The 12,817-nt window shown below is 45.3% G+C and overlaps 1 long non-coding RNA gene across 1 annotated transcript; it reads right to left on the bottom strand.

The window, feature by feature from the left end:
- Positions 1-402: 402 nt before the first annotated feature.
- Positions 403-12,788, bottom strand: LOC122476216. The gene is made up of 3 exons (XR_006295420.1): positions 12,562-12,788; positions 11,987-12,071; positions 403-1,123 (listed from the first exon to the last, which is right to left on the bottom strand). It is a non-coding gene; the product is annotated as an uncharacterized LOC122476216 (long non-coding RNA).
- Between the last annotated feature and the right edge of the window lie 29 nt (positions 12,789-12,817).

The following is a 12,817-nucleotide window of genomic DNA, read 5'->3' as shown; positions in this document are numbered from 1 at the left end:
AAGGTAGTGAGAAGTAGTCAGATTCTGGGTGCATTTTGGAGCATTTGCTAGATTTTACACAGTGTGAGAGTTGAAAAGAAGAGTCAATGATGCTCTAAAGTTGGCCTGAACAACTGGAAGGATTTGGGAATGCGCAAGACCGTGAGAGAAGCAAATTTTCCAGGGAATGTGAGGAATCCACTTAGAGATTTTTTTTTTAAGTTTATTTATTTTTTGAGAGAGAGAGAGAGAGAGAGAGCGAGCATGAGGAGGGGAGGGGCAGGAAAAGAGGAAGAGAGAAGATCCCAAGCAGGCTCCCCACTGCCAGTGCAGAGCCCAATGCAGGACTCGAACTCACAGACCGTGAGATCATGACCTGAAATCAAGAGTCAGACACTTGATTCTGACTGAGCCACCCAGGCGCCCGTCACTTAGAGATGTTTTAACTTTAAGGTGACTATTCCATCTTTAAGAAGAGATGTCCAATAGGTCATCTGTGTCAGGAGTTCAGGGGAGAACCCAATTGACAATGTATATTTAGGATTCATAAGCTCAAATGGATGAGATTTAAAGTCATGGGAGTAGATGAGACACCATACAAGCATGCAGACAGAAAAGCAGTTTGAGGGGTGAATTCTGAGGTGCTCCTGTAGTGGAGGTATGAACGTGAGGGGGAACCAGCAAAGGGAGCCCCTAAAGCATGCTCCATACAGAAAAATTACCATCCTAATAGAGCCTGACAGAGAAGAATATCTTTCAATATGTTGAAAAATAAGTGGCATGCAGCCCTGCAGATGCTTCCAGTCTTGACATCAATCCAGGCTTTGGTAGCAACTCCCAGTTCAGACAAGCCATTAGCAGAAGAGCCGTGAACCCCAAGCCATGGAAATGACTGATTACTAATATTGTTGTTGTGGTGGTGGTGGTTAATAATTTCAAAAGAAGAAAGAGAAAGAGTGTCTGGACTTGTAGGATGACCAATGATCCCAGGTGCCCTGAGCCCGAGGTGATCCCCAAGGCACAGGATTTTGAATGCTAACACTGGAAAGTCCCAGGCAAACAGGGATGAGTTGGTCAACCCAACCTGGTATCAGTCTGTCATTCAAATTCAGTCCTCTCAGCTACTTATCTTGTGTTTTCTCATCTGTAAAAATAGGAGTAATACAGGATTGTTATTAAGATAAAACAAGAATATTGCACATCAGAATGCCTGATAGTAGGTATTCAATAAATAGTAGTTATTATTTATAGTGGAAGAAAGACATCACTAGATTATGGCAAGCAAAGTATTTGGGGTTCACAATTATTTTTTACTTTTTTTAATGTGTATTCATTTTTGAGACAGAGATAGAGTGTGAGCAGGGGAGGGGCAGAGAGAGAGGGAGACACGGAATCCAAAGCAGGCTCCAAGCTCTGAGCTGTCAGCATAGAGCCCGACATGGGGTTCGAACTCACAAACCGTGAGATCATGACCTGAGCCGAAGTCAGACACTCAGCCGAATGAGCCACCCAGGCACCCCTGGGTTCACAATTATGATGCTGACTTATGAAGGAATGCTAACACACGTTCATTATATTCCAGTTTAACACCATTATCGTTAAGAGGTAGAGAGGTCATGACGTGAAATAGAGAGAGGAAGCCCAACACAGTATTTGCTTCTGTCATAAACAGAATTTACACCATCATAATATTAACACCAGTTATTGACTTTCGACTTGTAGAACTGAACTATAGATAAATTATGGGAAAATCGTAGTTTCAAAACAAAATGAGAATGTTATTAATCTGGATTTTGTCAAATAAATCTATAGCTGTCAAAAGCGGGAGGAAGGGGGCGCCTGGGTGGCCCAGTCGGTTGGGCGTCCAACTTCAGCTCAAGTCACGATCTCGCGGTCCGTGGGTTCGTGCCCCGCGTCGGGCTCTGGGCTGATGGCTCAGAGCCTGGAGCCTGCTTCCGATTCTGTGTCTCCCTCTCTCTCTGCCCCTCCCCCGTTCATGCTCTGTCTCTGTCTCAAAAAAAAAAAAAAAAAAAAGCGGGGGGATGAAAATGGAGTAAAGAGGGGCAGAAGGCAGTAGAGGCATCAAGGTTCACAATGGGAAATTAAACACTGTCTCTTGTTTGTGCACCAAGAGGTCGAGATTTCAATGTTTCTCTTAAAGACGCTCGATTACAGTGGAGGAACTGAGACGGGAGTTAGAGCCATTTTGGAAGGTGGGTAAGTGGTGAACACATTTTAAAGGTGATGGAGGTGAACTAACTCCTCTCCTACTAGGATGGCAAGGCGTAAAGTGGACACAGTTAAAAAATGGTGTAAGGTTCTTGTTGGGAAATATGGAGATACCACCACAGGGGAAAAAAATAGAAAGGTTTAAAGTTGTATCTGGGGACCGGACGAGTTGAGGCAGGAGACAACCTCATAGATGAATCAGCATTTTCATGATAACCCTTTCTCCATCCCTCTCTCCCCTCCCCCCATTTGACTTTAATAATGTGCATTGACTCTGTTTACAAAAGCTTAAAACTAAAAAGAAAACAAAGACTGTAAAAATAACTGCCCATTCAAAATAATTTTTTTAAAGGATATTAAGTGCTTTTATGCATTCAGCTTTTCAGAAAACTGAGCTGTTTGGAGTGACTCATTCTTTGGATGTGTTAAAAAAAAATTTTTTTTTTCCCTACTCCACCCAGTCCCTCCTTCCTTCTGAAGCCAGGCCGCTGTCTATACAGTCACTGCAAACTAGATTCTCACACTTTGATCGCACTTGAACTATTTAGAGAAGACTGACCAGTCAACGCGTCACTGGGTACACCACTGTATTAATCTGCTCGAGCTGCCATAAGAGAACATCACAGCCCGGTGGCTTAAACAACGGAAATTTCTTTTCCCACGAGGCTAAAGCAAGGTGTTGACCAGGCTGCAGACCCATCTGGAGCTTGGGGTCCTCTTCCAAGTTCATCCAGGTTGGGGCAGAATTCAGCTCCTTTCCATTGCAGGACCAAGGTCCCTGTTTTCTTGCTGGCTGCCAGCTGGGGATCACTCGGGGCTCCTGCAGCCCACCCTCAGGGGTCAGCCAGGTGGGCCCTCCATAAGCCATCTACCACAGGCTCGGCTGTTGGCTTTGGTCCAGGCTAACAGGAAAGTGCCTCTAGAAACAGAGCTCGCCTGATTTGATCTAATCCACAGATCCCACTCAAATTTTGTCAATCATCCTAATAGTATCTACTATAGGTCTAGGATCTCATTCAAGATCACACCTAACACTTAGTTGTCATGTGTCTTTAGCCTCTAGTTCCTCAGTGTTTCCTTATCTTTTGTGGCCTTGACCATTTTTAATGAGAACAGGCCAGTTACTTTGTAGAAAATCCCTGTTAATAGATTGGATGTTTGTATGCTCCCTAAACACGTATGTCGAAACCCTAACCCACATTGTGATGGTATTGGGAGATGGGGCTTTTGGGAGGTAATTAGGTTTAGATGAGGTCATGGGGGGGGGACCTCATTATGGGATTAGTACCTTTATAAGAAGAGGGGGAAATCCCTCTCTCCTTCTGCCTGTCTCTGTCTCGATCTCTTTCTCTCTGTCTCTCTCTCTGTCTGTCATGTGAGGACAAAGTGACAAGATGGCCGTCTGCGAGTCAGGAAGTCTTCACTGTGATCTCAGCCTCCAGAACCGTGAAATAAGTGTCTGTTGCTTCAGCCACTCAGTCTACGGTATTTTGTTATGGCAGCCTAGCTGAGTAAGATAGTCCCACAGTTTGGATTTATCTGATATTGCCTTCTAATTACATGCAAACCATATATTCTTGGTAGAAATACCCCAAAAGTGATGCTATGTTCTTCTAACGGCAGCCTATCAGCAAGTCCACACTGTCTATTTATCCCAATACTGGTGGTATTTTAACATTTATAAGATAGTGTCTGTCAGAATTCTCTATGGTAAAATTAACTGGGAAGTCTTTGCCATTAATTAATAAACACTTAACGCGTCGTCTGTGTGGAGACAACTTTGAAATTAGGCAAATATTCGGTCCCTCGTCAAACATTCACCCACTGGATTTAGCATCCATTAATGAATCTGACCTGAATCAATTATTACTATAACGATTGCAAAATGCTTCTAGTTCTATCATTCCCTCTGCACTTATTAATTAGTATCATACTGTGCAGTTTTCCCTTCTTATTGATTGACTGATTCAGTATGGACTCATGGGTTTCTACTTTATTGGGTGGATTATATTTGTTACTATTACTATTTGTTTGTTGCTTGAATTTTCCCAGACTTAGCCAGTGGAAGCTCCCTTAAGCTGATTCTTACGTCCTTATGACATACCCCGTATTACTCTTTGAACAATTTTTACTTTCTGGCACAAATATATCTTTGAGGCTCAAACTGTACTTGTTTTTTCCATATCTTGAATCAGCCATTTACCCAAAGACCCCTGGTTCTTTTTAGTGGAAAATGGTATTTAGAAACCAAGATCTGGGGGTCACCTGGGTGGCTCAGTCAGTTAAGTATCCCACTCTTGATTTCAGCTCAGGTCATGATCTCAAGGTTTGTGAGTTTGAGCCCCACCTTTGGTTCTGCACTGACAGTGTGGAGCCTGCTTGGGATTCTCTCTCTCTCTCTCTCTCTCTCTCTCTCTCTCTCTCTCTCTGCCACTCCCCCACCCATAACCCCTCTCTCAAAATAAATAAATAAACATTAAAGAAAATAGAAACCAAGATCTGGGCACTGGTTATGCTCATTGCTACTGGGATATTATTGCTTCTACACCCTCGCAGGAGACAGAACTAAAAATACGTGAACACACATACACATTGCCTATAAATGTGTGTTTATGTCAGTCTATCTACACATACTGACAACCATGGGTTCACAAACATTTCCAACTCCAAACCATCACCACAGGGGTTTCTCCAGCCTCTGCTTTTCCACGTTTTGTAATTTCCTTCTCAGATCATGAGAAACTGGATTCCACTGTTCTCAATCTTTACTTTTTTGGCCAATTCCCCAGTGGTAACCAATCTCCTGACCACTCGCACAGTCTCCTTTGGCCGTGGCCCTGGCAGCCCCAGCCACGTTGGCTGAGCCATTGGCCCTGGTCTCACCAAACACACCAACCACAAAGGTCGAATCCTCAACCCTAGCTGTCCTGACTGGCTAATTCTTTGGCATGGGCACCACCAGTCTTGCCAGCCGATTCCCCATCCCCAATTCTACAGACCTTGTTGAGGGTGCCAGAGATGACTTTTTTAAAAACCCAGAGAGTGCTGCCATGATTAAAATTGTTTATTGCTGGTGGGGCACCTGGATGGCTCAGTCAGTTAAGCGTCCAACTCTTGATTTCAGCTCAGGTCATGATCTCATGCTTTGTGGGTTCAAGCCCAGCAGAGGACTCTCTGCTCTCAGCCCAGAGGTCACTTCGGATCCTCTGTCTCCCTCTCTCTCTGTCCCTCCCCCTCCTCTCTCTCAAAAATAAACGTTTAAAAAATTGATTATTACTAGAGAAGAAAAAGACCTCAGTGGAACGGAATAAAGAATCCAGAAACAGACCTAAATATGCATGCATTTTAGTTCATACTAAAGGTGTCATTTCTGATTAGTGGATTTACAGGTAATCTAGTCAGTGGCATAAATAAAATAGTGTTGGGGAAATTGAAGAACTGTTAAAAAAATATGAGGCTGGGCTTATAATTTATTGTTTATACCAACATTAATTACAGATGGATCAAAGATTTTGAATAAAATATATCCACATAATTTGTGAATAAAGCGTGAATAATTTACATATTCGATCTTGGAGTGGAAAAGGCTTTTCCCAGAAGGAAAGCAAAGCCAAGGGGCTGTAAGGCAGAAGTCTGATAAATGTAACCACACAAAATTGTACATTTATGAAATTTCTCTTCAATCAATCAATACGGCCTAAAATTCACTGGGGCTGACAAAATAATTTCAAATAACAAGTGCAAAATAGAAGAATAAGCAAAAGATATGCCGGCAGCTTCAAGAAAATAAAAAGGTGGATGGGTAATCCTTCCCAGGCTTGCACCAAAGCAAGAAAAATGAGAACCAAGACAAAGCGATGCAGTGCTTCTCCCATGAGAACGGAAAGCAGGGCTGCTGATCGGAGCCACAGAGGCTGGGACACTCTCCACACCACTGCCCCACACCTCACCTGTCTGGTTGAGCATGCGCATTCTTGCCTGCTGTCGTGGACTCAAAGTGCAAATTCATGAGTTCTTTCTGCAAGAAAATTTGGCAATTGATTTCGATATTTAAAATGTACCGACCTGGGGCGCCCGGGTGGCTCAGTCTGTTAAGTGTCTGACTCTGGATTTCAGTTCAGGTCCTGATCTCTCGGTTCGTGGGTTCGAGCCCCACATCACTCTGTGCTGTCAGCACAGAGCCTGCTTGGGATTCTCTCTCTCTCTCTCTCTCTCTCTCTCTCTCTCTGTCACTCTCTCTCTCTCTGCCCCTCCCCTGCTCACACTCTCTCTCTCGCAAAATAAATATTTTAATTTTTTTTAAATAAATAAAATGTACAGACCTATTAACCCAACCATCCCAACACTAAGAATTTACCCTAAGAATATACTGGCAAAAGTCGCCAGGTGTCTCTTCAACTCTTCTAGGATGTTGACTGCAGCCTTTTTCATAATGAGAGAAAAAAAATGGAACCAACTACACAAGGAGCTGGCTAAACAAAGTATAGGTACATCCATCCTCTGAAGTAAAATGCGACCTTTAAAGAGAATGAGCTAGTGCTCTAAGTGCTGATATGAAAAGGTTTATGAAGACTTTATATTGTTTTTTTTTTTAAAGCTAACTACTGTGAGTATAGGAGAAACCCCTTTGTATTAACAAAATTTTATATAAAGAGATCAACACAGGGGCACCCGGGAGGCTCAGTCAGTTAAGTGTCTGACTTCGGCTCAGGTCATGATCTCACGGTTTGTGGGTTTGAGCCCCACGTCAGGCTCTGCACTGACAGTATGGAGCCTGCTTGGGATTCTCGCTCTCCCTTTCTCTCTGAATCTCCCTCCCTCCCTCCACTTCTCTCTCAAAATAAATTAATAAACTTAAAAAAGAGAGAGAAATACAGATTTGCAGCTACTCATAGACTTTTTTTTTTTTTCTAATTTATGGAGGCTACTTCAAAACCATCTGAAACAAACATAGGAGGAAGGCGATACCCGTATTCTGATCTTTCCCTCAGAGCTGGGTTCCTTTGGACTGAAAAGCTTTAATGCGGTGGCCTTTGAGGAAGGACAGTTTTGTCTCTTGCAGTTTGAGGTATAATCCAGAGATGCCTCCAATTCTGGACTTTTCCTACCCCATCTGGTCCTTTTCTGCTTGAAAATGAGTCAGCTCCTGCCTGGACACATCTCATAATTCAGGTCCACAGGGGAGCTTGGGTGGCTCAGTCAGTTAAGTATCTGACTTCGGCTCAGGTCATGATCTGAATTCAAGCTCGTGAATTCAAGCCCCACATGGGGCTCTGTGCTGACAGCTCAGAGCCTGGAGCCTGCTTCAGGATCTGACTCCGTCTTTCTCTGCTCCTCCCCTGCTCACACTCTCTCTCTCCCTCTCAAAAATAAACATTTAAAAAAAGAATTCAGATCTACAACCCCTTATCCACAAATGTGAAACCCAAAAAGCTCTGAAAAATAAGTTTTACTGTAGCTCATTCCTGTAACTCCATGGCGGTGAAACTCGACCTAAATTGGCGTGGGTTATTTTTAATCTCTATTTATCCTTGCTCGTGTGAATAACCATGCATCTCACTGCAGAAATAAGAATATGCTTGATTATGGGGTGCTATCCCAGACTCTGCTGGGGAGTTTTGTGCTACACTCTATAGTATCTGCCCTCTTAACTTCCTAAATTTAGAAAAATTTTGAATTCTCAACAGCATCTGGCTCCAAAGGGTTTGGACCTGTACCTTGCTAAAAGCAGCAACGTGCTGCTAACTCACCCTAAAATTCTGGTTCTTTCCAACTTCCATTCCCATTGTTATAGGCTCAAGAGGAATCTGTATCTGCCTTCCTGGCTCTCTCGGGCAGTGTTTTGCCAACTCTATTTCCCCAGCATGACAAGGATCTGCCTCACTGGCTGGTGCCCAGATACCAAGTTGATGATACATTATTTTGGATCTTTATTATGGCAGCCCTCCACTCCTGGTTCTAATTTCTATGTATTTAGAATAGTCTAAACTGCTATCATCAATACGACACCAAATGAAACGGCTCAAGCAAAGCAAACCTTTACGTTCACGTGACGTTTGGGGGGAAGCGATTCCCCGTTTGGGGGGAAGCGATTCCCCGTCGGTGAGAAGCTGTCTTCTGCGTGGTCATCCAGGGACCCAGGCTGACAGCTCTGGCCCCCGAGGTTACTCTGGCCTCCACCTGCTCACCACCAGCTTGAGAGAACTCACCTAAAACATTCCTCGAGGGAGAACTGTCACCTGGAGATAGCCACACCTAACTACGAGAGAATTTAAGGAATGTAGGGTAGCCCGAGAATCCTTACCAGCTACCATTAATGAAGAGCCAAACATTCCTGAGCACGCTCATTCTAGCCACGAACAAGTCTGGCTAGATTGTTCTTTGGGATTTTTAGGGATATAAAATATGGCAGAAATGGAAGAGGGGGGACCAGTGATCATCTGTTAAGGGCAGCGCATGATTTTTGGGTAAATCTGGAGGACGGTGAAATGAGAGCCAGTGTGGTGCGTGAGGAATATGAACAGAAGAGGAAGCCATTAGATATATTACTTGCTGTTCCTCCTTTACCAACCTCTAAATGTTGGAAAACCCAATAGTAGGGACCTCTGATCTGTCCTGAACTTCATTCTATTCTCTCTACATGTGACTATAAAACCCATGCATAGATCTTTGATTTCCAAAAGCTCAGACCTGACAGCTAAACTCTTCTAGCAACTCTTTATCTTCTGAATAAATACCTAATAAATATCTGAATAAATATCTAAGAGGCATCTCAGGATAAAATGCAGTTAGAGAGACTGGCTAATTGTTCCTAAATCCTCATCTTATGCACCCAACTAAGCATTTCCTGGCTTCCCATGATGCTAGATGAAGGCATAGAGCCTAGCAGATCACAAGATAGAAAGGGCTTAGATTCATGAATAAATGCATAAAACATTACTCTCTGAATACCCGCATTGAACTGCTTTGTGAACAAGAAAAGAAAAATCTATTGTGTTCAGCCATTCCTATTTTAAAGCTATTTGTCCAGCAGCTGTTAGCCTACCCGGGCTAGAGGTCCAAAACTGAACCTGACTCTCCTACCCAAATTCCTGCCCCCACCCATCTCCTCTACCTACTGTGGTAATTCCTTGGTAAGTGATGCCTTTCTCCATTCTATTGCTCAGAACAGAAGCCTTGACTTCTCTCCTTTCCTTACCCACACGTTGAGTCCACAAGCAAGGGCTCTTGGTTCTCTCTGTATTATTTCAGTTTGACTACAATAACAAACCCAAGCTCGCAGTGATTCACAATATTTATGGCTCACACACGTCTGTGACTGAGCTGGGCTTCGCTAACTTTGGTTGAGTTCAGCCCAGTTTGGCTCCGGACTGCAACGCAGGTTTGGGTCTGCAAGCCATGCTTCTCATTCTGAGACTCAGAGGGAAGAAACAAGGGATTCCTGGAACACGCTCTGTTTTCGTGGTGGGAGGGGCAGCAGCACAAAAGAGAGAGCAATTTCCCATGCCTCATTGAAACTGCAGTCACCATCTGTAATTATACTGGTTTTATTGACAGTTTCCCCTATTAGGATGTAAGTTCTATTAGTGCCTGGCCTCTACTAGGCACTTAGAGGTTTGTTAAATTCATGTTAAACGAGAGCATTCTGGGAAAGTAGTTTGCGTCTAGGCTGTTAAGGATCTTGAAATGCCCTGTTTGAGAGTCTGCACTTTCATTCTACAGGCACTGGTCAGTCATCAAAGGTTACTGTAATTGTCCAGCTCAGAGGATACTTAAGGCCCAAACTGAGGCAGAGGGACTAGTAAGAAGACTGTCTGGGGTGCCTGCATCAAGAATCAGTAGCAGTAACAACATTTATTAAGCGCCTACAGTACTCCCAGACTCTGTGCTATCTTCCTAACAAGCCAAGCAAAATAGGTGTTACTATACCAGTTTTGTATCTATCTACAAGGGCAAAACGAATTTCGGAGAACTTGTATAATTTCCCCCAGAATCACATAGCCATTAAATAAATGGCTATTCTGGGATTCTAGCCAATCCCCACGTGCAAGAAATGAAGCCACGTTTCTAGTTAAGGTCATTATTTAGATAATGTCCTTTGCTGAAATGCATAAAGGTTTGACCGCAGCTTTGGAGACCCTGTGAGAAGCCCATAGCGCAGTTAAGTGGTTCTTCATGAAAACAGAAACGGCCACTGGCTAACTTGCTGAATAGGACAGTTCTTAGAAGGCTGTGGGGGCTCACAGAGTCAGTGACGGCCTGCAGATACAGGCTTCATAAAAAGGTCAGGAACCCAGGGGACTTCCAGAGAGCTGGGCCACAGGAATGAGTCATTCATGCATTCTTCTGACACTCCTCTCCCCTCCCTTTTTGTTCTGTTTTGCTACAGTCCCCACTCCTGTTTGTAATCTTTGGTTCCACTGGTTTTCTGTTTTCGACAAAGTCTGGTTAAGCCAGCTCTACCTCCTCCCCCTTACCAAAGCCTCACCTGTCATGAGATTTTTTTTAAATATTTTAAAATGCTCATTTATTTTTTGAGAGAGAGAACAAGAGGAAGGGCGGGGGGAGAGAGAGAGAGAGAGAGAGAGAGAGAGAGAGAGAGAGCGCGCGCGCGCGCGCAGAGGATCCAAAGTGGTCTCTGCACTGACAGCAGAAAGCCTGATGTGGGGCTTGAACCCATGAACCCTGAGATCAGGACCTGAGTTGGATGCTTAACCCACTGAGCCATCCAGGCACCCCTATAATGAGATTTTTTAAAAGAAGGTCCTCAGCAGTGAAGTACTTGTCTGTGGTCAGAGATAAGTGAGAAAGGAAGGGGCCAGAATGAATGCTTCTGGTTCTTCACTCTTTTTACCACCTCAGGCTGCCTCTGCTTACAGAACCATCAACAGCAACTTACTGAGTTTCAGCTGCTGTAACAAAAATACCATAGGCTGGATGGCTTACATGGAAAACTTATTTTTCTAAGTTCTCCAGGCAGAGAAGGTCAAGATTAAGGTGCCAACAGATTGAGTGTCTGATGAAAGCCTGCTTCCTGGTTCACAGACTTCACTCTCTCATATGTGAGGTCTGCTCTGTCCTCACATACAGCAGAAGGGCCAAGGGAGCTCTCTAGGGTCTTCTATGAAGGCGCTAATCCCATTCACCAGGACCCCACCCTCATGGCCTAATCACCTCCCAAAGGTTCTATCTCCAAACACTCACTCTAGGGACTAGGTTTCAATACAGAAATTGGGAAAAACACAGTCTATACCAGCAAGGGGGGAAATTTTCCCTTACTAACCCACCACTGCTTTCCGACTTTCTTCTTTTCAAAGTTCAACCAAAACAAGCCCTTTACACCCAACATACCAGAAACTTTTTTTTTTTTAATTTTTTTTTTCAACGTTTATTTATTTTTGGGACAGAGAGAGACAGAGCATGAACGGGGAAGGGGCAGAGAGAGAGGGAGACACAGAATCGGAAACAGGCTCCAGGCTCTGAGCCATCAGCCCAGAGCCCGACGCGGGGCTCGAACTCACGGACCGCGAGATCGTGACCTGGCTGAAGTCGGACGCTTAACCGGCTGCGCCACCCAGGCGCCCCCAGAAACTTTTAAAACATAAGGCCTTCTTGTACCTAAGACGTTGAAAGCATGAGAATGGAAATCGGTGAAACACCAATGAAGATTTTAGGAGCCCTCAGAAGACTTCGAGCTCTAAGGACATGACGACACAATAAAAAGGAAAAACAAAGAAAGGAAAAAAAAAAACCAACCTAGATTCCAGCCTTTCCATACCTTGGCTTGGAATCCTTCGGCTCCCAAGCACACTCTCCTAAAGGGGAGACGCAGAGGTGGTGGCCACTGGTGATATGTGGGGCATCTAGAGGAAAGGGGAGAGGGACGCACTTAAAACACGCGAGAACTGGAGACCCTGGTGCCTCGTGGGGTTGGCTCTTACGGCTGAGTTCACAGCACTCAGAAGCAAGTTCTACCCCTTTGGGCCGACCCCGCCTGCAGGCCTGTCGGGGTCTCACCGCCTCGAGCCCGCTCCAGGGCTGCGCACGAGAGCGTAACAGGGGCCCGTGCACACTCCCGAAGGGCTGTGGGTCCCCGAGGCGGTGCAATGACGCTCCCAGAGGCGGACCCGCCAGGCGGGCCCAGGCGAGCCGGCTGGCGGGAGCCGCGGGCGAGGGCGGATGCGGCCGCCACGCGGGCTGGGCTCCGTTCCGCCCTCCGCAAAGTTGACTACAGCAATACTTATTAGCGAGGGAAACGTACAGGCCCCGACATCCCTAAATCCTCTCATCGGCGAGTGTAGCAACTGAGCGCCTGCCGCGTCCCAGAACTGTGGCCGGGCACCGCCAACCCACCTCGGGACCCCGGCGCGGGGGCGCTACCACTCGCCGCGTACTCGCCGCACAGGCCGCGCACGCGCCTAGAAGCAAGCTACGGTGGCTCTGCTGAGGACAAATTATTCACGTGCTACTGTTCTGCAACCCCAATCCGAAGAGTGTACATTGGCCGGGACAGTTTGGGAACGCGGCCACGGAGCCATTTGCGGAAGGGGACTAATAAACGGCTTGGGGAGTAGGTGGGGTAAATGCGTGGACAGGCGTAAGGAGACAG

The sequence above is a fragment of the Prionailurus bengalensis genome, chromosome E4 (assembly GCF_016509475.1).
Source record: "Prionailurus bengalensis isolate Pbe53 chromosome E4, Fcat_Pben_1.1_paternal_pri, whole genome shotgun sequence".
NCBI classification, from domain to species: domain Eukaryota; kingdom Metazoa; phylum Chordata; class Mammalia; order Carnivora; family Felidae; genus Prionailurus; species Prionailurus bengalensis.
The sequence above is the reverse complement of the archived record's forward strand: the minus strand, read 5'-3'. Positions and strand labels throughout refer to the sequence as shown.